At 43.4% G+C, this 13,104-nt stretch overlaps 1 pseudogene; it reads right to left on the reverse strand.

The window, feature by feature from the left end:
* Nucleotides 1-806: 806 nt before the first annotated feature.
* Nucleotides 807-13,104, reverse strand: part of LOC115092379 — a 50,666-nt pseudogene continuing 38,368 nt past the window's right edge.

Raw genomic sequence — 13,104 nt, forward strand, 5'->3', positions numbered from 1 at the left:
GCTATCAATCACAACCTTCTACCCATACACCATTGTATTCCAGTGTACCCTAATGTACACCCACAAATTCAAATCAATCGTATCACTGGTCATTAATTAATATGAATAAATTTTTGCCAAGTATATGTAGGCCCCTCACTCTAAGGGTCTGTCAAATTTCACAGACTCCTGAATTGGTACGGGGCCACCTTGCTTTAATTATGACATCAAATTTTTTTAAAGTTTTACTTTTTATATTCAAAACTTCCCCACGTCAAACTGTTCAAAGATCACTTTAAACCATCACTTTCATAACGCCACAGTTAAAAAGATACGAGAGGAACCATCATTACTCATCTGCTCCAACTTTGGCTGATCTCCCTCTCCCCGACACGCGCGTGTTTCGAACCAAAAGTTCTGCTTCAGGGGGATTTCCTTCTGTATCTGTTAATTACACGATTTTCCCAACTTTAAAGCCGCGATTTGTCGTCTTCAATTTCTTTCTCTTCTTGGCATCTTTTAAGTATCTTCATTTTCCAGCGGACCCATTGCGCCGCCTCTGTATTTAAAATGGCATCCCGTCGAAAGTGAACCTTTTATAGCCCGGACCGGAACCTACGTCATCACGGGCAGTCTCCCTTCACGTCCGGCACCCCTTTTCTTTATACACAATCACCGCAGATCTTCTCATTCGGTTAACATTGCATTTTCTGTGCACTTCTTATTCCTTGTCCTCTTCTCATTGTTCAGAATCGAGTCAGCCGGACACCGGCATTATAAAATTCTCATTGTTCAGAATCGGGTCAGGCAGACAACTGGCAGTCCTCTTACACGTCCACATCGACATCACCGGGTGATTGCATCCAGATCTTCTCAAATGAATCCTCGATCTTCAAACGTGGATCCCCATTTAAATTTCCTAATGCCCGGTGCACTAGACATAAAGCACATTTATAAAGACACCTGAATCCATAGTACATGAAGTAGTCTTCTCTAACTCTTCTGCAAAAGAAAAATAAACAAAAGGAATCAATTCTCATTTGAAAGAATAAAATACCACATAAACAGTGAAAAACAAAGTATAGGGCACAAAAGATATATTTTCTGAACATAATTCTTTCAACCATTTCCTATTATCTATTTGGCTATTGAAATATAACAAAGGCATTCCTGATTATATTACCATATTAACTAAGAATTACATTGTTTTATACATATATATTTACTGAGAAACTTTATACAACACATTTTTGAAGCTGGAAATTACTATTTTGATCTGCCAGTTTAATTATTTTAAAGAATAAAAACAATTACTTATAAATTAGCTCTCTATTTTTTTATTTCTTATAAATATTTTTAGAGTTGGTAGACTATTAGGGATGTGAATCATTTTTTGACGATTTAAAAAAATCGCCAGATTTTTTTTAAATCATCAAAAATCGTTAGAGTCGCGATACAATAGAAATTCCCCCGATTTATCGTGAAAAATCGTAAATCGGGGGGAGGGGGAGGGCGGGAAAACCGGCACACCAAAACAACCCCTAATCCCACCCGACCCTTTAAAAAAAATCTCCCACCCTCCCGAACCCCCCCAAATGTTTTTAAATTACCTGGTGGTCCAGTGGGGGGGGGGGGGGTCCCGGCGTGATCTCCCGTTCTCGGGCCATCAGCGCCATTTTGGCTGCCACTAATATAAATGGCGCTGATGGCCCAATAAAAAAAAAAAAACACCCGACCCCTTTAAATGACCCCCTTGAACCCCCCCCCAAAAAACCTTTTAAAATTACCTGGTGGTCCGGCGGGGGCGCGATCTCCCATTCTCGGGCCATTGACTGTGTTAATAAAAATGGCGCCGATGGCCCTTTGCCCTTACCATGTGCAGGGCAAAGGTAGCGCCAGCGCCATTTTGAATATTGGCAATACGGCCTGAGTGCAGGAGATCGCTCCCGGACCCCCGCTGGACCCCCACGGACTTTTGGCCAGCTTGGGGGGCCTCCTGACCCCCACAAGACTTGCCAAAAGTGCAGCGGGGGTCCGGGAGCGACCTCCTGCACTCGGGGCGTATTGCCAGTATTCAAAATGGCTCCAGCGCTACCTTTGCCCTCACTATGTCACAGGGGCCAATCGTCGGTAGCCATTTTTATTAACGCAGCCGATGGCCTGAGAGCCGTTGATCGCTCCCCACACTCCCGCTGGACCAGCAGGTAATTTTATAACCTTTTTGGGGGGTTCAGGAGGGTGTTTTGATTATCAGATCGGGCGCAGCCAATAATCAGAACTCAAATCGGGCTGGGCGATAAAAATTTTAAGATTTGGATCGGAACCGGAACCGATCAGATTCCAGTTCCGATTCACATCTCTATAGACTATAGTCCTCTTTTCATTGAACCCAATGTTTTTGAAATATTTCTGCATTGTTAGAGCTTTATCTCTTTCCCTGCAGAACGAGACCAAAAGTGTTGCTCTTTCTGGAATATCATCTATTGAGGCCTCAAGGAAAGAAGTCAGATTTGGAAATTCCCTTTGAACTATATCCATATCTTCCCTTTCTTCTTGAGACCTAATCTTTGTTTTGGGAATATAGTATATTTTTGAAATACTCCCTCTATTGAAGAGATAGAGAGTATTTCAGATAGATATTTTTTAAATAATTTGATAGGGGACAAAAGTCTAGAAACAGGAAAGTTCAATAGTCTAAGATTTTTCATCCTATTCATATTATCTAAATTTTCCAATTGTCTATGCATCATCAAGCTATCTTTTATAAAAGAAGTATTTGAGGTATGTAAAGATGACAATTGAGCAGTTACCATTTTAGAAGATTCACCTAGTTGATTTAACCGTGTTTCATGCTTTACTATTTCATTCTTAAATTCTGATGTAACATTATTAAACTGTAAAATAGGATTTGTCAAACATTTTTGCATATTCAATAAAACTTTCCACACATCCCCCAAAGTTACCTTTTGCAGATCAATTGTATCAAATAGGGATGTGAATCGTGTGCCCGATCGACTTAACGATCGGGTTCGGCTAGTGGGAGAAAAAAATCTGATCGGTGGTGATGTGAATCAGAATCGGTTCCAATTCACATCGTTAATTTTTTATTAGTGAGGCCCGACCTTTAAAATTGATCCCTTACCTTCCCCCACCCTTCCGAACCCCCCCCAAAATTTTTTACGAGTTTTGGGGGGGTTCGGGAGTTTTGGCGGCGCCAATCGTAAAGATGGCTCCGGCCATCCAGTGCTCCTACCATGTGACAGGGGCCGGCCAATGGCATGGATACCCTGTCATATGGTAAGGGCAAAGGGCCATCGGTGCCATCTTTATGAGTGGCAGCCGATGACCCAAGAATGGGAGATTGCTCCCGGGACCACCACTAGACCACCAGCTAATTTTAAAATGTTTTGGGGGGCTCGGGAGGATGGGGGAAGCTAAGGGGTCATTTTTAAAGGGTCGGGTGTTTTTTTTTTTTTATCGGGCCATCGGCGCCATTTTTGAGTGGCAGCCAAAATGGTGCAGATGGCCTGAGAGCGGGAGATCGGTCTCCACGCCCCCACTGGACCACCAGGTACTTGTAAAAAGTTTTTGGGGGGTTCGGGAGGGTGGGGAAGTTAATGGATTCATTTTATAGGGTCGGGGTGGGTTTAGGGGTTGTTTTGGTGTGCCGGTTTTCCCTGCCCTCCCCCTTCACCGATTTACGATTTTTCACGATAAATCGGGGGAATTTCTATTGTATCGCGACTCTTAACGATTTTTGATGATTTAAAAAATATCTGACGATATTTTTAAATCGTCAAAAAACGATTCACATCCCTAGTATCAAATATTACATTTACATCCTGTGTGGGGACTGATGTAGTCTGACAAGCAGATTCCATCTGAACCCCATCTGTAGCTAAATTACCAGATAATGTATTTTCAGAAATCATTTCCATCACATTTAATACAGTAGTTTGGGGTACTGTTTCCAATTCACCAAATTGAAATTGAGTTAACTGCACTGAACCTGGGCTTTCTGAGGATCCTGAGGCAAATTAAATATCTGGAATAGAATTCCTGGCAGACTGGCTTAACCTACATGCCACATGGAAGTCCATTGGTACTCTTACCATTAGTGTACCCATCGACAAAGTCAGAGGCTTAGATTTCCTTTTTCTACCCATAAATGGGAGGCTAAAGGAATCAAAAAAATTTTAAGGAGGGACGCGCCCCTTTAGCACGTGGCTTCGGCAGCACACCAGCTGCTGTGCGCCACAGCCCTCTGGTATTTATCGGGTGGTCTGGCCCCACTCGATGACTTCACTGGGGTCAACTACCAGCGGTGATGGAACAAATGAGCTCCCGGGCTCTGGAAAGGAGCCCCGTCTCAGTCCCGTGGTTGTTCCTCTCTCCTGAGAGGTGACTCACTCATGACCCCTCCGGGTTTCCTGCAGCAGCCCTGCGGAATTTATCAGGCGGTCCGGCCCCACTCGATGATGTCACTGGTGTCAACTACCAGTGGTGATGGAACAAACGAGCTCCCGTGCTCTGGAAAGGAGCCCTGTCTCAGTCCACGGTTGTTCCTCTCTCCTGAGAGGTGACTCACTCACGATTCCTCTGCAAACATCATACATTTTAGCGATAGACACATACATTGAATAAGGTGGTCAGAGGTGGTGAGATAAACAGGCATTAGGTAGCAGGGATGAGATAGAACTTTTAGCGTATGGTAAGGAGGGATATAAAGTTAGGGGTTGAGAGGAGATTTTACTTAGGGAATAAATTGTGTCAGTAGCATAGGATCTTCTTGGTGTTTGGGTAATTGCCAGGTTAAGAACATAAGAACATGCCATACTGGGTCAGACCAAGGGTCCATCAAGCCTAGCATCCTGTTTCCAACAGTGCCCAATGCAGGCCATAAGAACCTGGCAAGTACCGAAAAACTAAGTCTATTCCATGTTGTTGTTGCTAGTAATAGCAGTGGCTATTTTCTAAGTCAACTTAATTAATAGCAGGTAATGGACTTCTTCTCAAAGAATGTATCCAATCCTTTTTTAAACCCAGACACACTAACTGCACTAACCACATCCTCTGGCAACAAATTCCAGAGCTTAATTGTGCATTTAGTGAAAATAATTTTCTCTGATTAGTTTTAAATGTGCTACTTGATAACTTCATGGAATGCCCCCTAGTCTTTCTATTATCTGAAAGAGTAAATAACCGATTCACATCTACCCATTCTAGACCTCTCATGATTTTAAACACCTCTATCATATCCCCCCTCAGCCGTCTCTTCTCCAAGCTGAAAAGCCCTAACCTCTTTAGTCTTTTCTCATAGTGGAGCTGTTCCATTCCCCTTATCATTTTGGTAGCCCTTCTCTGTACCTTCTCCTCCTACTCCTTGTTATCTAAATGATCTGCTAGACCATCTGGAGGAGGCATGCATCTAGTTCTTACCAAGTTATAAAGCATGCAGCAAGTTAGAAAATTATCACAGATCTTAAGTGGAGGAGGAGGGTTTAAAGATCAGGCATGCCCCGGATCTGTTCAGGTAATGGAAACACACTCTGTGTAGATTGAAGGTTCTCTCATGTGTCTTGTTCTGCCAGTGAGTCTCATCGTGATCTATGGGCTGGCTAGCAGGATCATGGGCTAGGTTTTCAGTGATATCCTCTATCATCTGAAGAGAAGAAGACAGAGAAGTGCAGAGTTATATATCCTTTAGTACTGGGCAGGGGATTAGTTCCATGTTTGAGGCTAGAGTAGTCCTCCTGGCCAATGTGGTAAGTCCAATTAGATATGAAGGAGACCAAAATAAGAAGTTATTTGCTGTGTGATGGTAGTGGTAAGTGAATTCGTAATTGGAAATCAGCCCCTGGTGATTTTCTCTTCCATGAATTCCTGACTGAGAGAGAATGTAGGCATCATGACTGAATCCTGGAAATCTGGACTCAATGTCTAACATGATGCCCTTCACATACTACATGAATATTGAAAGAGTGGAAGGCCTTCTGTTTGTGTTGGTGTCCTCATTTTTATTTGGTGCCCTTATAGGGATATAAGTGAAATCAATAGCCCCCCCCCCCCCCCAGACAGAGGGATGCATGCAATGCTGTAGAATTCAGTTATTATTTGTTGTTGTTGCTCTCTGATCCAAGGAAATGATATATATTGATGAGTTTTCCTGAGCATGGCAGCCAGGAACTGCTTAATAGATATGGAGGTGGGAGACTGGCTTATCCCAGTCCCAAAGGTATCTGGAAGGTGCCGGTGGGAAAATATGCCAGGATGGTAATGATCTTGACATGTACTGGCCAGGCTTGTCCCCTGTGAATGGAAGGTTGTAGGTACTCTTCTAATTGCTGGCATAGGTACAGTATGGTATCCTTGTTGAATCTGAACTTGCACAGGACTTACTCCTCTGACAGATCCATAAATTGTGCCCTAGCCCCCCATAATCTCTGTAATATGTTCCTTCTCCTCCTCCTCTGTTCTCTTTCCATCCTCAGCCATTGTGATATGAGCACCCATAATCCTATTAGAGTCATACTGAAAAATCATTTTCTATCAGTGATTCCCGCCCCCCCCCCCCCCCCCACTGTTTTAGCCTGCTATCCTCCTGTATGGACCTGTATGTACTAGAAACACTCACTGCCATCCTCCAATATAAACCTGTATCTCCCAGTTATTTCTAAGTCTGTCCCAGTTAAAACCCTGTATAGTCAAGTCTGTTCCTGTTACACTCCAGGGGGGGCCTCCATGTCCCACATACATTCACTCCACCCCTCTTCCCAGTATAACCTTGTCAATTTCAGTTACACTCTAGTATGGTTCAGTCTGTCCCTGGGACACTTCCTCCCACCCCCTAGCCTGCTGCCCTGTCTTCTCACCTGAAGAAGCCAGTCCTCCAAACACCAAGTCACCATTCAGCAAGAAAGATTGCACTTATATACATAAATAAGAGGTAGTAAAAATATTTCATACCTTTTATGACATTCATGTGTAAGTCACTTTTAAAATAGATTATTATGCATGAACATGCAAATCATTCCTCGACATGCCTATAACAAGCCTCCTTTTTTCACACATTCATTCACTTACGCATGCAAACATGCACGCATATATTTCACGTTTACAAAACAGATTCTGTATAAAAGCTTTATTTACTGTGCATGCATATATGTGCTTTTTTATGCCTGTACCTCTTAAAAAATCACCCATGTTTGTAGATTCAAAGAGAAAAAGGAAATATTCAAAATAACTGATCACTAAAGATCATAGGATAAGGAAAAAATAGCTCATGATTCAAAAACAAAACATGCTTAAATACTGGTTTTACACAACTCAGAAGATACCTTTACTGTAAAAAATGCTGAACTTGTTTTATGCTTGTATATTAAATTTTAGACAGACAAACATAACTGTCAAAAAACAACCTGGCTCACTGGAATGATTTCCTTGCATCGATGTCCAGCAGATGATTATACACAGTGGAAAAATATTGGCATAATCCTCATAGTTTGCTCAATTTCCACTTATGATGCCAACATAGATATATGCATGTTTTCATTCTGAAAAATCTTTCTGGCTGATTAGTTTGCTGTTAGTTAATTTTTTATTATGTTTTTTCTTAATTTTCGCTAGTTAGACAAATGAATTCACAATCTAAGAGAAATACATTATATCAGTTTTCCTCACTTATGCCTGCAATTTTTCTGATACAGGAAACACATTTTCCCAGAAATACAAAATTAAAATTAAGGGGCAGATACACTAGAGCCACCTTCCTTGCATCAACTAATGACAAAACAGGTGTTGACTTCTGACATTTAAAATAGTCTCCCTTTTGGAATGGTAATTTTATAACATTACCTGTATAATATGTGGCTCATATGCACATAAGTTATACCAGTTTTACAAGGGAATATAAATGTGTTTATCCACTTTGAAAATTATACCAGCAAAAGTCCCTATCATAAATTACACATGCTAATCAGAGTGCATCAGTTTCCCATGGAAACTTACATGCTGTTGCGCTCGGGGTGGACTTTTGTCCTGGAGCAAGGATGGAATGGCCCTGAAAGGGAACAGGAGGTAACTGGCCCCAGGAGGTGGAGCATTGAATGAGACAGAGGCTAGGTAGAGCTTCACAACTGGAAGCCCGAGGTCACCCTCGGAGGAACCCGTAGAGACCCAGGCCGCTTGGACTTAGGTGGGCCTTGCAGGGTCTCCTGGGAGAATGATAGTCCGGTGTGCCCACAGACACAGAAGGAGCGTGGTCAGGTTCGAGCTGGAGCAGGAGAACCAGAACAGAGTTGGTGACGATAAGGTGAGAAACAGAGCCAGAATCTGGAGGCGTGGTCAGGCAGGTGAAAGGTCAATGTCCATAGGTCATTCCAAAGAGTAGTCACCAAAGCAAGGGTCAGATACTGGAGGTCAGATGTAGTCAAAGGCAAGCAGAGGTTTAGAGGCAGGCTGCAGACAGGCGAGTAGATCTGGAACAGGCTGAGGTCCTTGAGTCAGGTGGCAGACAGACGAATAGATCAGGACAGGCTGGGTCTTGAGGCAGACGGCAGATAGACGAGTCAGGAACTAGCGGTGGTCATAGACAGGCAGCAGACAGGCAGGCAGGTCAGGAGCAAGCCGAGGTCAGTACCAGAAGTCAGTCCAAGGGTGCTACCTGGGAAGGCAGATAGACGAACACAGGAATAGGCAGGATTCAGAAACGAGGAACAGGAACAAGTCAGGAATGAAACTGGAACAGAAGGATCCTGGAACGAGACTAGGAGCAAGCTGGAACAAACACGAAGATAATCTACCATACAAGCCGACCCGATTGCCAAGGCAAGGAAGTGAAGTCAGGAACTTCCTTATATCGTAGATCAATCAGGGTGCCTCACGGAACCTGGACCCGCCCTCAGCCCTACAAGTTTCAGGGCAGGCCGCACACACGCGTATGGGCATGGCTAGCATGGAGGAAATCACCGAACCTCGGCGTGAGGCCTGGTGTGCAATGGAAGGCCCGGTGACAACCGCCGCGGGCCACCGGGGCCTAGCTGGACTATCAACTACCACAAAGGAGGTCATCCCAGGACCCACTGAGGAAATATATATAGGTGAGCGGTTCTGTGCTCGGGACGGCTGTGGGCAGGGTGCGTAACAGTACCCCCCCCCCCTTCTAGGCCTCCCCCTACGTGACCGTGTTTCTCAGGGTGCATTCTATAGAAAGTCTTCAGAAGATCCTTATCGAGAATATTTTGAGATGGTTCCCACGAATTATCCTCAGCCCCATAGCCCTCCCAGGCTAAGAGGTATTCCCACTTGCATCGGTGTCACCGGACTTCTCTTACCTGGAGAGACGTATCTGGTTCTGCAGAGACAAGCAGAGCAGGAGCGTCTTTACGAAAGGGCCAGGAGAGAACCAATGGTTTCAACAGGGACACGAGGAACGTGTTGTGGATACCCAATGAACGAGGTAGCTGGAGTTGAACAAGCAGGAACAACGCGAAGACAATCTAGCATACAAGCCGACCCGATTGCCAAGTCAAGGAAGTGAAGTCAGGAACTTCCATATATCGTAGATCAATCAGAGCACGCAGCAGAACCTGGACCCGCCTTCGGCCCTACAAGTTTCGGGGCAGGCCATGCGCGTGCGTGTATGGGTGTGGCTAGCATAGTAGAAGACGACGAACCTCGGCGTGAGGCCTGGCGTGCAGTGGAAGGCCCGACGACCACCGTCGCGGGCCGCCGGGGCCTAGCTGGAATAGCAACTACTGCAAGGGAGGTCGTCCCGGGACCCGCTGAGGAACTATGCAGGTGAGCAGTCCCGTGCGTGGGATGGCCAGGGGCGGGGCACATAACACATACATACTTTTTAAAATAAAAAAGTATGAGGGTACATGAAAATTTCACCCCAACCCTACTCCCAGAAATGCATTCGCAGAGTCCAGGTAAACTTACCCCTGAACATGACACATACACATTCTTTTAACTGCTCATTGGGCAAGGAATTTTATAAAACATAATTTTTGCATTATGTTTTATGTGAAAAAATATGTTTTAAAATGATCCCCTCTAAAGATAAAAAAAAAATCAAAAGATAACGAAGACAGATTCATTCTTTTAAAGGAGTTGTCCAGTATATAATGCTAATGAGAACCAGATTCAATGTGTATCAGCTTTTCTGCCCATCTACCACCATGCATTGTGAATGGGTATTATCAATGGCAGGGGACATCATGAATCTATATTGATTGTGGCTGGAATGGAGTTGTCAGAAATCTCCTTCCACTGGATTTCCAGAATTTCCATGTGAGTGCATGGCTATACTGACTTAATACCCACATATTATGAGGTAGATTTTAAAAGAAGTGCACACATGTATGCCAGATTTTATAACTTGTGCACGCAGTCACGCGCAAGTTATAAAATCAGAGGTCAGCGCGCGCAAGGTGGTGCACAATTGTGCACCTTGCATGCACCGAGCCGCTCTGCCTTCCTTACCCCGCCCTTTCCCCCCTACCTTTTCCTTTGCATTTTTTTTATTTCACAATATTTTTTACTTTTATTTTTATTTCCTGGGGCTGAAGTAAGTTGCGCGATCCCTGGCACAGCTGCTAATGTGGATGCTGTGCCGGGAGCCTGACCCCACCCATGCCCCGCCCCTCCCCACCCCTTTTTGCAAGCCCCGGTACTTACACATGTCCCGGGGCTTTATGAGCATCGACGGGCCTTTTTAAAATAGGCCCAGCGCGCATAAACCCTCTGGATTTATACACATAACCCTTTTAAAATCTGGCCCTATGGTCTCAGTGACTTCCTGTGTTGTTTCCTGTTGCCACTCTTGCTGCTGGTGCCCTGCCTATACTCATCTTCTGCTTTCTTCTAGTTCAGTGTCTTGCTGTGTTGTTGGGTCACTGTTGCTGCCCAGCCTGCTTCTCCTCCACAGCCTTTCTTTTGCTTTATTGCTACCATTCCTTCTGCAGCCTCACTTTGTATACTGTGCCTTAGGGTAGTGATGCCAATTCTTTTGCTGTCTTATCCTTCACTCAGTATCTGAGTTTGTTGAACCACTCTCCTTGTTGCCTTATTCCACATTCTGTACCTGTGGATAAGAACATAAGAACATAATATATTCCATCTGGGTCAGACCAAAGGTCCAGCAAGCCCAGGATCTTGTTTCCAACAGTGGCCAATCCAAGTCACAAGTACCTGGCAAGTACACAAACATTAAATAAATCTCAAGCTACTAATTAATAGCAGTTTATGGATTTGTCCTCTAGGAACTTATCCAAATCTTCTGTAAACTCAGTTACACTAACTGCTGAAACCACATCCTCTGGCAATGAATTCCATACTTTAAATATGACCTGAATGAAAAAGAATTGTGTTTGATTTGTTTTAAATGAGCTACTTGCTAACTTCATGGAGTGCCCCCTAGTCCTTCTATTATCTGAGAGATTAAATAACCAATTTACATTAACTTTTTCAAGTCCTTTCATGATTTTGTTGACCTATATCATATCCCTCCTCAGTTGTCTCTTCTCCAAACTGAACAGCCTTAACTTCCTTAGCCTTTTCTCATAGGGCAGCCATTCCATGCTACTTATCATTTTGGTCGCCCTTCTCTGAAGTTTCTCCAGTGCAACTATATCTTTTTTTTAGATATGGTGACCAGAATTGCACACAGTATTCAATCTGCAGTCTCACCATGGATTGATACAGAGGCATTATGACATCCATTGTTGTATTTGCCATTCCATTCTTAATAATTCCTAACATTCTGTTTGCTTTTTTGATCGCCACAGCACACTGAGCCAATGATTTCAATGTATTATCTGCTATGATGCCTAGATCTCTTTCTTATGATAGAACTTAACATTGTGTAACTACAGCAAGGGTTATTTTTCCCTATGTACATCATTTTGCACTTGTCCATATTTCATTTGCCATTTGGAAGTCCGGTCTTCCAGTCTGGCAAGGTTCTCCTGAAATTCATCACAATCCACTTGAGATTTAACTAATCTGCATAATGTTGTGTCATCCAAAAATTTGATCACCTCACTCGTCATACCCCTTTCCAGATCATTTATAAGTATGTTAAAAAGCATCAGTCCAAGTACAGATCCCTGAGGCACTCCACTGTTTACATTTTTCCACTATGAAAACAGACCATTTTATCCTACTTTCTCTTTCCTGTCCTTTAACCTGCTTGTAATCCACAAAAGGTCATTGCCTCCTATCCCATGACTTTTTAGTTTTCTTAGAAGCCTATCATGTAAGATTTTTTTTAATGCCTTCTGAAAATCCAAATACACCACATCTACTGGTTCACCTTTATCCACATTGTTATTCACCCTTTCAAAAAAGTGTAGGTGATCTGTGAGGCAAGATTTCCCTTAGGGTAAAACCATGCTGGCTGTTTTCCCTTAAACCATGTCTTTCTAAATGATTTGTGATTTTATTCTTCATTACAATTTCCATGATTTTTCCTGGCACTGAAGTCAGACTCACCGGTCTATAGTTTCCTGGATCACCTCTGGATCCCTTTTTAAATATCGGGCTTACATTCCAATCTTCAGGTACAACAGATGATTTTAATGATAGATTACAAATTAATTGAAATAGGTATGACATTTCATGTTTTAGTTCTTTCAGAACCCTGGTATGTATACCATCCAGTCCAGGTGATTTACTATACTTCAGTTTGTCAATCTGGCATACCACATCTTCCAGGTTCACCATGATTTGGTTCAGTTCATCTGAATCATCACCCTTGAAAAAACATCTCCGGAATAGGTATTTGACTAAACACTGCTTCTGCTCTTTATAACTTACCCTTCCCTCTGTGCCTTGGGGTACTGCTGTCCCTGTGCTTGCTGCCATACTCCTCACGGTATATCATGCAACAGTTAGTGTTTTCCCATCTTTAGGTGCCATAGCATCTTCTTGCAACTGTTTGTGCTGCTTTTCTCCTCTCACAGTGATTTAGAGTATTTATGTCACTGTTGCTGCTGCTTTGCCTCTCTCACGGTGCATTGGGCTCTTTAAGCCACTTTTCGGTATTCCTATGCCCCTCTAATTGTACTTCTTGGTGTTCATGCCACTGTTTGTGCTTCTTTGCCCTCTTATATAGCTTTGGCC

Source organism: Rhinatrema bivittatum, chromosome 5, assembly GCF_901001135.1.
Source record: "Rhinatrema bivittatum chromosome 5, aRhiBiv1.1, whole genome shotgun sequence".
Classification (NCBI taxonomy): domain Eukaryota; kingdom Metazoa; phylum Chordata; class Amphibia; order Gymnophiona; family Rhinatrematidae; genus Rhinatrema; species Rhinatrema bivittatum.